Consider the following 13,943-nt stretch of genomic DNA (forward strand, 5'->3'; position numbering starts at 1 on the left):
GTGGTGTATCATAAGTGGAATTGGGTGAGAGAAAAGAACACAGCTATCAGCAAAGACTGATCATTTTCATTCTACTGAGAGGGGTAATAGTAAACACTCTTCCCTTTTCCCTAAATCAGACCTTTATCTCCATCATTTAGGACCTCAAGTGGAAATGTTCCATTAAAAGGACACATGAGATTGAGGCAGTCTGGACATGGACCTTTCTTAGACTTTTCTGTTCTGAAACCTAATTAATAGGCTTTTAAGCAGAAGAGAACTCAACATTCATTCTGTCTTCTAGGAATCAGTGAAAGCTCAGAATTCTGTCCCCAGCACTTCTTGTATTAGATTTCCTGACTGTTCATTAGAATACATGCTGCAGCAGAAAGGGATATGTGACTCCTGACTGGTGGAAAGACTCCTGAGTGTGATGTTGCATAACTGTGTAAGAGATTTATTTTATTTGACTACAAAACCTTTGGAGAGATTATTCAGACATGTGGAGAGAGGACAACACGGAGGTAGTGGGGAAAAGCTTTTGGATTAACAAAATTATATGAGAAACCAGCTTCATGTTTCCTTTGGACTTACTGGAAATGCTAGAAACATCTGAGAATGAGCCTTCTCTAGGTGAAATTGTCTTCTCTATCTATCTCATTGTCATTCCCCAAAATATCATTGGGGAGATTCTCTCCTCCAAATACTTGTAGTCTAGAGAATGACAGTGTCACAATAAAGGCTGTTTACTTGATTGCATTAAAAGGAGGAAGGTAATCCCAAATTGATATCCTTCAGCTTGGCTCCTTTACCCCAAAAACTGCTTACAGAAAATACCATAATAAATAACAAATAGTGAATAAACCCACTTTTCCAAACAAAACAGCAAACAACAAACAGAGAAGTTGTCAGATATTCTAATATGACAAACTACACAAGAGTAAATGAACTCTTCATTCCGGAGTGAATTAAGTTTTTAGCTCATACAAGGAATGAGCAAACAATCTCACTCAGAGGAGGTCTATTCTTAGCAATCTCTAGTATTTCAAGCAAGTCTAAAGATAAGATAGAACTGATCTTCCATATGTAAATGCCTTTCCAAAATTTTTCCTCATTAATACCCTGTAATTTCTTCTATCCATTCATTTCTCTGAATGCTTCTAAAGTCTCTGCAGCCAATTGAGATAAATTCATGAGCAAAGTGGGCACATTTGTACTTAGCAATTTTTATGTCAAACAAGAGCCATAAAAAGGAACAGATGAGGGAATATTTATAAAGAATTTTGCAGACTTTAAATCTGTAAATGCTATTATTTTGATGTCTACTCATCACATAAAATCACTCTAACAGATGAAGTAGACTTTTTTGCCTAAGTGTAGAACTTTCTATTTTATCAGTATTAAATTAATTTTATTCCATTCAATTCTCCCATCATTTCCAATCTGTAAACAACTTTTTGGATCCTGGTTCTTGTCATTCAATATGTTAAATTTCAAGTCATCAAAAAATCCTTGGTACCAGCAAATTTCACACTATTTTTACTTCAGCATAATATTCTTTATTATTGACTATAGATTTTTTAAAAAACAGTTCCAACTTACTATTTCTCTCTCCTCCCCTTTCTCTGTCCCCCCTTTCTCCTTCCTTTTGCATTCCTTTTGTCTCTCATTTTGTCACCTTATAGAAAATAAAATCATTATTGTTAATATTAATTATCATAAGTTTATCAACTGCTGTAGTTTTTGGCAGAGACCATTCCTCACAGAAAATAATAATAATTTTCATTTACAAAATTTTTAAGGTATGACAAACACTAATATGATCCTGAAAACATTTGATCTATACAACAACCAAAAATGAGAAAGGTACAAGAGGTATTATTTTCATTTTGCAAATGATAAAACTGAAATGAAAAGTGATTAACTGAGTTGTTCATTGTAACATGCCAGTAACTTTGATGAGCACAACTTGAATCCAGGTATTCCTGACTAAGAAAATTTATCAGTGTACTTAGTATGACAAAGGCAATCTTTATCCAGAGAGAGCATGAGATATAATTCAGCCAATATTTTTATAATTTTTATATTTTTAACATAATTTTATATAATTTTTGTTTGTATTTTTATATAATAGTAATTGTTTTATTCCAATACTCTAGTCCAACACTCTGTCCATCATGTCCTATCATTACAACATTATTTTTTTTGCCTTGTTTGTGATCTCTTTCCCCAACTCCTTGACAATGCCTTCTTATGTTCAGGTGTCCTATAGTGTAGAGCTGGACTTTTAAACTTAACTCATTACAGGTCATCTGAATCTCTGAACCAAGATCAAAGACAAAGAACCATGTCTTAATCACTTTCAAGACAAAATCAGCTAATTGTAAATAAGATCAATAAGAAAATGATAAAGAATTGTTCTTAAACTTCTCTATCTAAACCTATACATACACACACACACACACACACACACAAAGCAACAGTTCCCTTCTCATGAATGCATGCCAGACAGAAACTCTTGAACAAGAAAGGAAGATTTTACACAAATCACCCTAATCATTAACTGTATGGTCCAGATACTTTTGTGATGATTTTCTATCTTCTGAGTGGGAAAATAAATGTCTTTATGCCAGTTGGTCTGAAGTCCATTGATATTGCAATAAAAATCAGATTTTTTCCCCCTAAAGGGTCAAGGCTTCTTAGATGGTCTTTGTTCTCTAGGTTCTTCTAAAATTAAAGTAGTGGAAAGCAAAGTGAAATGCAATATTTCTCTTCTTTTGTGGAAGAAGGAATCTATACTTCACACACCCAGAGCACAGTAACTGGTACTGTTTAATGAACTGCCTGTTTACTTGTTTTAAAAACAATTTTTTTATTGTTTTGTTATCTAAATTTTTATTGGCAGAATCTTTTGTTTTTTGTCAAAATTTCTCCTTTGCCCTCCCCCTCCAGAAATTCATCCATACAATACATATTTTTTTAAGAAAAAGGAAAAAAACAGGAAAAAATAACAAAACCAATCAATACATTGACAAAATCTGCAAAGAGATGCAATGTTCCATACCTAAACAATTCCTCCCTCAGTAAAGGGGCAGAAGAAGCATAGTATCCTCTCACTTCTTTGGAGACATGCCTTCTTCATAATTCTCGGTTCCCATGGATACAATAATCATCTCTATGTATTTGTCAGGTCTTTTTATCCAGTCAATTTTCTCTAACATCCAGTTCTTCATTACCAACTGCCTCTCTCTAACTGGATGTCACACAAGAAAAAAAATTCATTACCTTTTCCTTTTTCTTTAATCGATTTGGGACATAGGCCTAGCAGCAGTATTGTTGGATAAAAGGACATAAACAGTTCTGTAGCCCTTTGGACATAGCTCCAAATTATTCTCCAAAATTATCAGTTGATATGTCTTTGAGGAAGCTATTTCTTTAGAAGAAATTAATGAAGAAATTAATTGAAACTAGGGTGCTACTAACAGGACCCTAACAATGAGGGAACAACTGGTTGGAGTTTCAGTTGATGAAATTAGAGAAGAAAGACAACTATAATCTCTCAGGGCTATTATCCTCTAGGCAAGGGAGAGTTGTCCTGGTTCTTGTAGAGGGGTCAGGGATTCACATTCTACTGCTCTCACTACATCTCTTGCATGTTCATTGAGCCTTTCTACTTATATATCCATCCACCCTGTCATACAACAATTGCTGGTTGTTCTTCCTGCCTCAAGTCTCCCCACACTCCAGGCAATCCTCCACTCAGCTATCAGAGCAATCTTCCTAAAGCCCAGATCTGACCATGTCTTACTTCCCATTTCCAATAAACACAGGAGACTCCTTATTACCTCCATGATCAAATAGAAAATCCTATTTGGCTTTTAAAACCTTTTATAATCTGATTCCTTCCTATCTTTTCAAGAAAATTGGGGTTGAGTGACTTGCGCAGGGTCCCACAGCTAATAAGTATCTGAAGCCAGATTTAAACTCAGCTCTTCCTGACTCAGGGCTTGTGCTCTACGCACTGTGAAACCTCGTTGCTCTCCTTCCTAACTTTTCTAAATTTTGATTTCACTCCATATATGCTAACAATCCATCATCACTTGCTTCCATGATGTTCACAACATGTCTCCAGACTCCATGGCTTCTCATTGATTGACTTCCTTACTTAGAATGTTTTCTCTCTCCTCATTTCATCTTCCTGGATTCTTTCAAGACTCAGCTCAAATATCATCTTTTGCAAAAGACCTTTCCCACTTTCCTCCATTTCCAGTGCCTTTTCTTCGAGTTCACCTCCCTTTAATAATATATTTATACATGCAAACATTTATTTACACAGAGAGATAAATCTCTAACTCATGTATCTCATGTATATAGTTGTTTATGTATAGTCTCCTCCAAAAGAATGTGAACTCCTTAAGAGCAAAAACCATGTTTTCCCTTTTTTCATATTCCTAAAGTTAAATTATTGTCTAGAACTCTTAATTAATGCATATTGACTGAGCAACATACTTTTATGATACTTTCTATGTTTTATGGGGATTCTTTCCATTTCCATTATTGCAGTGATTGTCTATATTGCCTTCTAGGCTCCTCTTAGTTCAATTGACATCAGTTTAAAAATATTTTTAATAAGGTTTCATTTTTTCCAAACTACATATAAAAACAATTTTGAACATTTGAGGGCTTTTTAAAGTTTTGGAATTCCAAATGTTATCCCTTCTTCTTTCACCTTCCCCCCTTCCCTGAGATGGTAAACAATCTGATATAGGAGATATATGTGTGTGTGTGTGTGTGTGTGTGTGTGTGTGTATACGTATGTATATACATATATACAATCATGTAAAGCATATTTCCATATTAGTCATTTTGTGGAAGAAATAAAAAAGAAAAAAGTGAAAAATTGTATGCTTTGGTCTGTATTTAGATGTTATCAGGTCTTTCACTGGAGGCAGAGAGCATTTTTCACCATAAGTCCTTTGAGATTGTCTTAGGTCATTTATTACTGAAAAGAACTAAATCTATCATGAGTGATCATTTAAATGTGTTGCTGTTACTAGGTACAATATTCCCTTGTTTCTACTCATTTCAATTTGTATCAGTTCATGTAAGTCTTTCCAGGTCTGAATTTTGCTATTCGGTTATGTCTAATTTTTCATTATCCCATTTGAGGTTTTCTTGGTAAAGACACTAAAGTGATTTGCCATTTCCTTCATGAGGTCATTTCACAGATAAGGAACTGAGACAGAGACTTTTCCACGGTCACAAAGCTTAGTAAATGTCTAAGGCCAGATTTTAACTCACAAAGATTAGTCTTCCTGACACCAGACCCAGCACTCTATCTACTCTATCTATTTTGCTACATAGATGCTACAGTATCCTGGGTCCATCACCAGTCACCTTGACCTGTGTGCTACCACTGGACTCTAATGATTCTGGAGGAGAGAGTAGGACTGATGTTTTTTCACAGCTCTGCCTCACTTAAATATAATTCTCTTGCAAGTCAAGATATCACCCTCCTTATGTCTTTGGTCATATTCAAGAAGAAAAGATGACAAATACTTTTCACACAAATAAAGTCAGATTTTAAAAATTAGGAAAATATCATTTGCTCATTTGTAGACTCAATCAATAGAATAAAAATATCAATTCAACCTAATTTAATTTACTTAAACAGTGTTATATGGATCAAACTACCAAAGAATGATTTGATAAAGCTAGAAAAATAATAATAAAATTCATTTGAAAGAGCAAATCAAGAATATCAAGAAAATCAGGAATATATAAAAAAATTTAATATATTATGAAATATTATGTTTAAACCAATTTGAAACTGGCAAAAATAGTGATTGAACTGTGAAATAGGTTAGTTACATAACATACAGAAGCAGCAACTAAGTGGCACAGTAATAGAGTGCCAAGTTTGCAGTCAGGAAAACCTGAATTCAAATCTTGCCTCACAAATTTACTAACAGTGTTACCCTGGGCAATTCACTTAACCCTATTTGCTTCAGTTTCCTCAACTGTAAAATTAGTTACTTGCAGAAGGAAATGACAAACCACTATTGTATCTTTGCCAAGAAAATCCCAAAAAAGGGATTATGAAGAGTTGGACATGAATGCACAAACACAAAATTCAGAAGTAAATTACCAAAGTAATCTATTGTTTGATAAACCCAAAGATCCAAGTTCTGGGGGACAAGAACTCACATTTAAACAAAAATTGCTGAAAGAACAAAGTTCCCTGGCAGAAATTAGACATAGGCCAACATCTCATAGCATATACCAATATAAGCTCAAAATGGATTCATGATTTAGACCTAAAGGGTGATATCAGACATATGGGGAAAAATAAGTTTTCAGATCTATGGATAAGGGAAGAATTTATGACCTAACAAAAGATTCAAAAGATCATGAGAGTTAAAATGGGTAATTTTGGTTACAAAATTTGGTTACAAAAGACAAAGTTAAATGCTAAGAAAACTGAGGGGAAAATATATATAACAAGTTTCTCTGATAAAAATGTGCAACAGGTTTATCTCATTTGTCAAGTATGTAGGGACCTGAGCCAAATTTATAATAAGAGCCGTCCTACAACTGAAAGATGGCCAAGGAATATGAACAAGCAGTTTTCAGATGAAAAAATTAGAACTTCCAATATTATTATGAAAAAATGCTCTAAATTACTAATAGTGAAATTCAAATGAAAACAACCCTGAGGTACTACTTCACACCTTTCACATTGACTAATATGATAGAAAAGGAAAAGAAAAAGTGACAAATGTTGGAGGCGATGAGGCAAAACTGGGACACTAATTCTTTGTTGCTAGAATTGGGAAATGATCCAACCATTTTGAAGAATAATCTAGAATTATGCCCATAGGTTTATTAAATGGTCTATACCATTTGTCCCAGAAATACCACTAGTTGATCTATCTCCAAAGATAATTAGGGGAAAAGGAAAAGAAGCTATATGTTCTAAAATGTTTAAAACAACTCTCTTTGTGGTGGCAAAAAACTGAAAATTACAGGGACACCCAACAACTAAACAAGCCGTATATTATTGTGATGGAATGCTGTTGTGTCATAAGAAATGATGAGTTCAGTAATTTTAGAAACATGAAAAAATTCGCATGAAATGATGAAGAATAAAATAAGGAAACCCAAGAGAACATGGTACATAGTAACAACAATGGCATTTTAAGAATAACTTTGAGTGAAAAGGTTATTTTGAATATTATAAATACCAACATTAACTATAAAGAACATATGAAGAAAGATGCTATCTGCCTCAAGAGAAAAACTCATGAATAGAAGTATGTATTGAATAATTCTAACTCTATGTGTCTATGTATATAGACACATACATATAAAATATATTCATATGTGTGTATACACACACACACACACATACACACACACACACACACACAGGGCTATAAAACTGTGTACACCCTCTTCTTCCACTATACCACAGTTATGTTTGCATCTAATGAGCTTGAAGGAAAAGGAACAGAATCTATATGTAAAAAATATTTATAGCAGTTCTCTTTGTGGTGGCAAAGAACTGGAAATTGAGAGGATTCCTATCAATTGGAGAATAGCTGAACAAGTTGAGGCAAACAATTGTAATAGAATATTATTGTGCTATAAAACATGATAATGGGAATGGTTTCAGAAAAATCTATTAAGAGGTTTATAAAATAATACAAAGTGAAGTGAGAAGAACTAGGAGCATAATGTACATAGTAACTGCAATATTGTAACAATGGTCAACTATAAAAGACTTAGTTACCCTGATCAAAACAATGAGCCAAGGGAATTCCAAGTGACTCGGGGTGAAAAAAAATACTACTCAGAGAGACAAAGATCTGGTAAACTTCAAGTGCAAATTGAAGCGTATTTTTTCATATTTTTCTTGCATTTTACAACAGTATTAATATGAAAATTTATTTTGCCCAACTTTCCAAGTTCCTTGCATCTCATATTTCTTGTCTTCTCAAAGGGTGGGAAGGGACTGCAAGGAGAGAGAGAATATAAGCTCAATTTTAAAAATTAATATATATAAATAAAAACCAGTTCACTTATAGTTTATAATATTTATTGAATTCTCAAGTTCATTTGAGTTTTATATTTGTGATATGAGAATTTGTCATCTTCTTTCTGTATCACCCTACTTTTCCTGAAAATCTCTTCCCCCTCCCAGAAAGTCTATAACAATATTTTAAAGACAAAAAATGAAGTGAAATGAAAAAGAAAAATCAGTATAATTAATAGACACGGGTAATCTGAAAGTCTTTGCAGTTGCAGACACTTGTGGATCTCCCTCTTCTGAAAAGAAATGAAAGTGACTTCCCATATCTCTTCTTTTGAGTCAGGCTATTTATTTAGTCAGGCTAATTATTTAAAATCTTGCAACCTTCACTTTTGAGAATTTTATATATGGTTATTCCTTCCACTTACATTGTTGTAGTCATTGTAGGTATTGTTTTCTTGGCTTTGTTTACTTAATTTTAGCTCAGTTCATTTATTGTTTCCATGTTTCTCTGTATCTATCACAACCATAATTTCTTATAAATTTGTAATAGTTCCTTACTTTAATGTGGCACAAATATTTTAATCAATGGGTTTCATGAGGTTTGAATTTTTTCTAGGTTTCTATATTTTGAAAGATTTTTTTTTCTATGTATTTTGGGCATTATAAATAATTGATAAAGTGTCCTCTATTAACATTTTAAGAGTATTTATGGAAAAATATTATATTAGGACAATTCTGGGAAATAGTTACAATGATCTGCTTCCAGTATGGTTTATGTGTTGAATTGTTTTATATATATATATATATATGTATATATATATATATACATATATATATATACATATATATATATATATAAAATATTCTGTTCTATTGAAATTTGAGTTTCAACTACAAATCTCAAGTGAAGCATAAAAAGGTAAACAGGAAAGGAATATCATAAGGCAGTTAATAATGTTGAACTGTTTATATTCCTGCATGGGAAGATGATACTGATAAATCTTAATAACTTTCTCATTTATCATGGAATTTAGAAGGAGCATATATAGACAGGGCATGGCCAAGAGTTGACTATGAAGCAATAATATATTAATAAGATGTGGTCAAGGGGTGAGAGAGGAATGGGGAAGAGGGAGGTAGAATGGGGTAAGTTATTTCACATAAAAAAAGGCATGGGAAAGCTTTTGCAATGTAGTGGAAGAGGAGGATGGTAAAGGGGAGTGAGTGAGCCTAACTCTCATTGGAATTGACCCAGTGGGGGAATAACATGCACACTAAATTGAGTATAGAAATGTATCTTACCATACAGGAAAGTTGGAGAAGAAGGTGGCGGGGGGGGGGGGGGGGGGGGGCGGGCAGGAGAATGATAGAAGAGAGGGCAGATTGTAGGAAGGAGTAGTTAGAAGCAAAAAAATTTTTAAGGATAGTGAGGGAAATAGGCTGGAGGGGAAAAATAGTTAATAGTAATTGTGGAGGAAAAAATTGAAACAAGTTTCTCTGATAAAGGCCTCATTTTTCAAACAAAGACAACTGGGTTATTTTTTTTTTAAAAAAAGAGCCATTTCCCAATTGATAAATGTTCAAAAAAATGAACAATTTCAGATGAAGTTATCAATGCTCTCTGTGGCCATATTCAAATAAAAATGTTCTAATTCACTAATGATTGAAGAAATGCCAGCTGGAATAATTCTGAAGACCTATCTTATATCCATTGGATTGGCTAATAGGAAAGAAAGGGAAAATAACAATTGTTGGAGGGAATGTATGGAAAATGAGACATAAATGCATTGTCAGAAGAGTTGTGAAATGATTCAATCATTCTGTCCATTTGGGACTGTGCCCAAAGACCTATAATACTATCCATGCCCTTTGACCTAGCAATGCCACTACTAGGTCTGTATTACAGAAGAGAAGAAACAAAGGAAAGAAAAGGACCTATATTCCTAAAGATATTTATAGCAGATTTTTTCTGGTGTCAAGGAATTGGAAATTAAGGGGATATCCATCAGTTAAGAATGGTTGAATAAATTTGGAATGTGATTATGATGGAATGCTATTCTGTTATAAGAAATGATAAGCAAAATGTTCTCAGTAAAACTTGGAAAACCTAACATGAGTAGATGCATTGTGAAATGCACTGTATTCAAAATGACAGCAATATCATAGGATGATCAGCTATGAATGACTTCACTTTTCTCAGCAGTCCTGCGACCCAATACAACCTAAAGAGCTTATGATAAGAATGCTCTCCAATCCCAGAGAGAGAGAGAGAGAGAGAGAGAGGTGATGGTATCAGAATATAGACTGAAGCAAATTTTTATTTTTCTTCAGGTATCTTTTTTTTTGGGGGGGGAAGGGGGAATGTTTATTTTTTCTTTCACAACATGACTTTATGGAAATGTTTCATATTTCACATAATGATTGAAGAAATGCCAATTGGAATAATTCTGAGGAACTGCCTTATGTAAAATGACAAATGTTAGAAGGGAAATAAGGAAAAATGAGACATTAATGCACCATTGCAGGAGTTGTGAAATGATTTTTAACCTATATCACATTTTTAATCTATATCAAATTACTTGCTTTCTCAATGGGGGGTGGTAAGGGGGAAGGCAGTGGAAGGAGAATTCAGGACTTAAAATTTTAAAAATAAATGTTAAACATTTTTTACATGTAACAGGAAAAATAAAATAAAAATGTTCAAATATTAATTGTCTTAATAATAGCATTTATTATTATTATTATTATTAGGCTTTCATCTTCTATATCATTAACAAATATAATTCAGAAAAAAATGATCTTGGAACAACTCACTATAATTCTATTATTTTTTTAATATTTAATATTCTGTAGCAGATAAAATAACTACTTTTTGTAGTTGAATAAAAAATATTAGAATCTGCAGATTCAACTACAAAAAAGTAGTTATTTTATCCGCTACAGAATATTAAATATTAAAAAATAATAGAATTATAGTGATTTGTTCCAGAATCAAAGGAAGAGAGAGTGTACAATCCTCTTTCAGAAAGTGTAAGTATTGTAGGGGAGCAAACAAAAACCCCTCTGGCAAAGTTCATATTGTGCCCCTGCAGCCTGACCTGGCTCCTTGTATGGCCAGTCTTGGACTCTTTGGAGTCTTCCTGTGCTTTAGAACCATCCCCTGGAACCTGACCCACTCTGGAATTCTGTCTCCTGCTCTGAGTCTGGGGGAAGGGAGGCTGTGTGTGACCCCCATTCTCCAGAGCTGGGAAAAAAGAGGACAGGACTTTTAGAGCAGAAAGATGGCCTAGAAGGAGACCTGAGGAGAAAAGTAGTTGGAGGTTATGTTGTAGATGAAAAGTAGGGTTCAATCTGGGAAGGGAGAGGTAAAAAGCCACCCTGGCTGTTCTCTCTCTGGGTCCCTTAGTGTCTGTCACCTTGTCTCCAGGATGGTGGGTGTCTTCCTTCTCAAGGACATCTGGAGAGAGATTCTTGTCATGACCCTGCTGGTCCTGGATTCCCAGGTGGTCTTAGGCAAACATACCCTACAGTATAGAGCAGCAGCTCCCAGAGAGCCTTAGTCGGGGCATGGGGGGGGAGGAGGCAAGGAGAGCACTCTTCTCTCTAGGCCAATAATAAAGAAAGCACTTGGAATAGGATGGTTCTCAGATAGAAGACAGTAGGTGAAACTGGTTTTCAGGCTCCCCTCCCAGCTAATTCTTCCTTTGGTCCTTGCTTCATTTCCCCATTTTCTTCAGGGTTCAGAGACTTCCTACAGCCTCTCCCACTCCCCAAAAGTGCTGAGGGCTCCAGACAGTTTAGTGATAATGTAATCAACTCCTATTATCTGCCAGCCTCTGTGTTAATACTCCGGAGTCAAAGAAGGACAAAGTACAATTCCTGAGATCACTTTAATGAGGGAGATAACATGCAAACAACTCTGTAGAAACAAGATATATAGGATATATGGGACATAATCAACAGAGGGAAGGCACTAATATTAATATCAGCAAATGTGAGAAAGCTGGGATTTGAGCTGGAAGTAAGCCAAGAAAGTCAGGAGGCAGAGATGAGGAAGAGTGTTCTGAGTAGGGGAATACCTATAAAGTGCCCAGAGTCAGGAGATGGAGAAAATTAAGGAAGAAAAAACAAGAAGGCTGATGTCACTGGGAGAGCAGAGTATGGGGGCATGTAAGAATGTAAAATATAAGAAGACTTGAATGTAGGAGGGGACCTGGATGTGAAGGGCCTGGAAGGCCTAGGAAATGATTTTGTATTTGATCATGGAGGGTGATATGATCAGAGCTGCCAAAGTCTTCCACCCCATCTAAACTTTTCTATCCCAGTAAACATCTTCACAAACTTTACCTAAACTGCTAGAAAGGCTTTATTTTGCCTGTTATTGAGAAGGAAGGAGAAGACTTTCCATGATTAATTTCCCAGATATGATTTCAAGGCCATAAGTGAAGTTGGAGTGTTTTGGGACCACTCATGATTATCTGTATAATGTCCTGATGAAGTAAGAGAAGGTCTCCCCATCTATTCCTAGGGGATAGGTAGGATGCAGATACTGAGCTGGAAAGACCAAGAGAACCATCTCAGGCTGGGTTTCTCCTGTCTTCATGATCCCTTGTTAATGGGATGAAAAAAAGCAGTAGAGACCCAATTGTTCCCCGCTTCCCTTGGATCAGATAGGGCTTACTCTCTGACCCCCCCCCCCCAGTGTCCTCTCTGGTCTCTACACTGATGCTACTGCTGCTCTCTCTGGAGCCTGGTCTGATCAAGAAGAGCCTCTGTTCTGGACATGCAGTGGGTCCTCTGGGGGAGGGGGATACCATCCCCTTTCAGAGAGTATAAGTATTACAAGGGATCAGACAAAAGCCCCTCTGACACTGTCCCTGTTGTTTCCTGGCAGCCTGGTCTAGCTCCTGGCATGGCCAGTCTTAGGATCCTCCCCTGCTCTAGAGCCATTCTCCAGAACTTGATTCCCTCTGGAGCTCTGTCTCCTGCTCTGCCCCTAGGGGAGAGGATGCTGTGTGTGACCCCCATTCTCTAGGGCTAGACAAGAGAGGAGGGCTCTTCTAGAGACAGTCTGTCAGGGCCTGAGCAGGGGAAGCCCAAGGGCAGTGGAATGTCCCCTGGTAGCAGGGGAGATGGCTGCTGAACCAGTTGACAGCTCCAGAACCCCCTGGTGTCAGTCATAGGTGTACATGTGAGAGATACAAAGAAAGATAAAAATCCCTGGGGGTAACAACATGAAAACTTCTGTATACAAACAAGCTACATTCAGGACAGTTTGGAAATACCACCAGAAGGAAGGGCCTAGAATGAAGGGGACTAGGAAAGGCTTTCTGGAGAAGAGGGGCTTTATCTGGGACTTGAAGGAAGCCAAGAAAGTCAGGAGGAGGATGAGAAGGGAGAGCATTCCAGACCCAAGGACAGCAAAGGAAATATCCAGAGGTGGGGTAGAGGGTCTAGCAAGGGGTATAGCAGGGAAGGCAGTGTCACTGGTCACAGAGAACATGGCAGAGAGGGGGAGTCAGAGGTAAAAGCCTGACCAGGGAGAAGGGGCCAAGATGTGAGAACCAAACTAGATTTTAATTTGATGCTAGAGGTGATATGGAGCCATAGGAGTTTACTGAGCAGGTGGTAACATGATCAGGTCTGTGCTATAGGAAAATCCATTTGACAGGAGAATGAAAATGGCTTAGAATGGGAAGAGACTAGGGGCAGGAGTCCCAGCAGCAACTACTGGACTAAGTAGGTGGAAGATAGTAAGGACCTGGATCAGGAAGAGAGCAGAAAAGAGGGTTATTTTCAAGAGGTTATAAAGGTAAAATAGTCAGGTTTTATAAGAGATTCAATATGAGAGATGAGAGTGAAGAAAACATTGAGGCTGTGAGCCTAAGTGATTGTGAGACTGGTGGTGCCACAACATAACAGGGAGATA

Source organism: Macrotis lagotis, chromosome 5, assembly GCF_037893015.1.
Source record: "Macrotis lagotis isolate mMagLag1 chromosome 5, bilby.v1.9.chrom.fasta, whole genome shotgun sequence".
Taxonomy (NCBI): domain Eukaryota; kingdom Metazoa; phylum Chordata; class Mammalia; order Peramelemorphia; family Peramelidae; genus Macrotis; species Macrotis lagotis.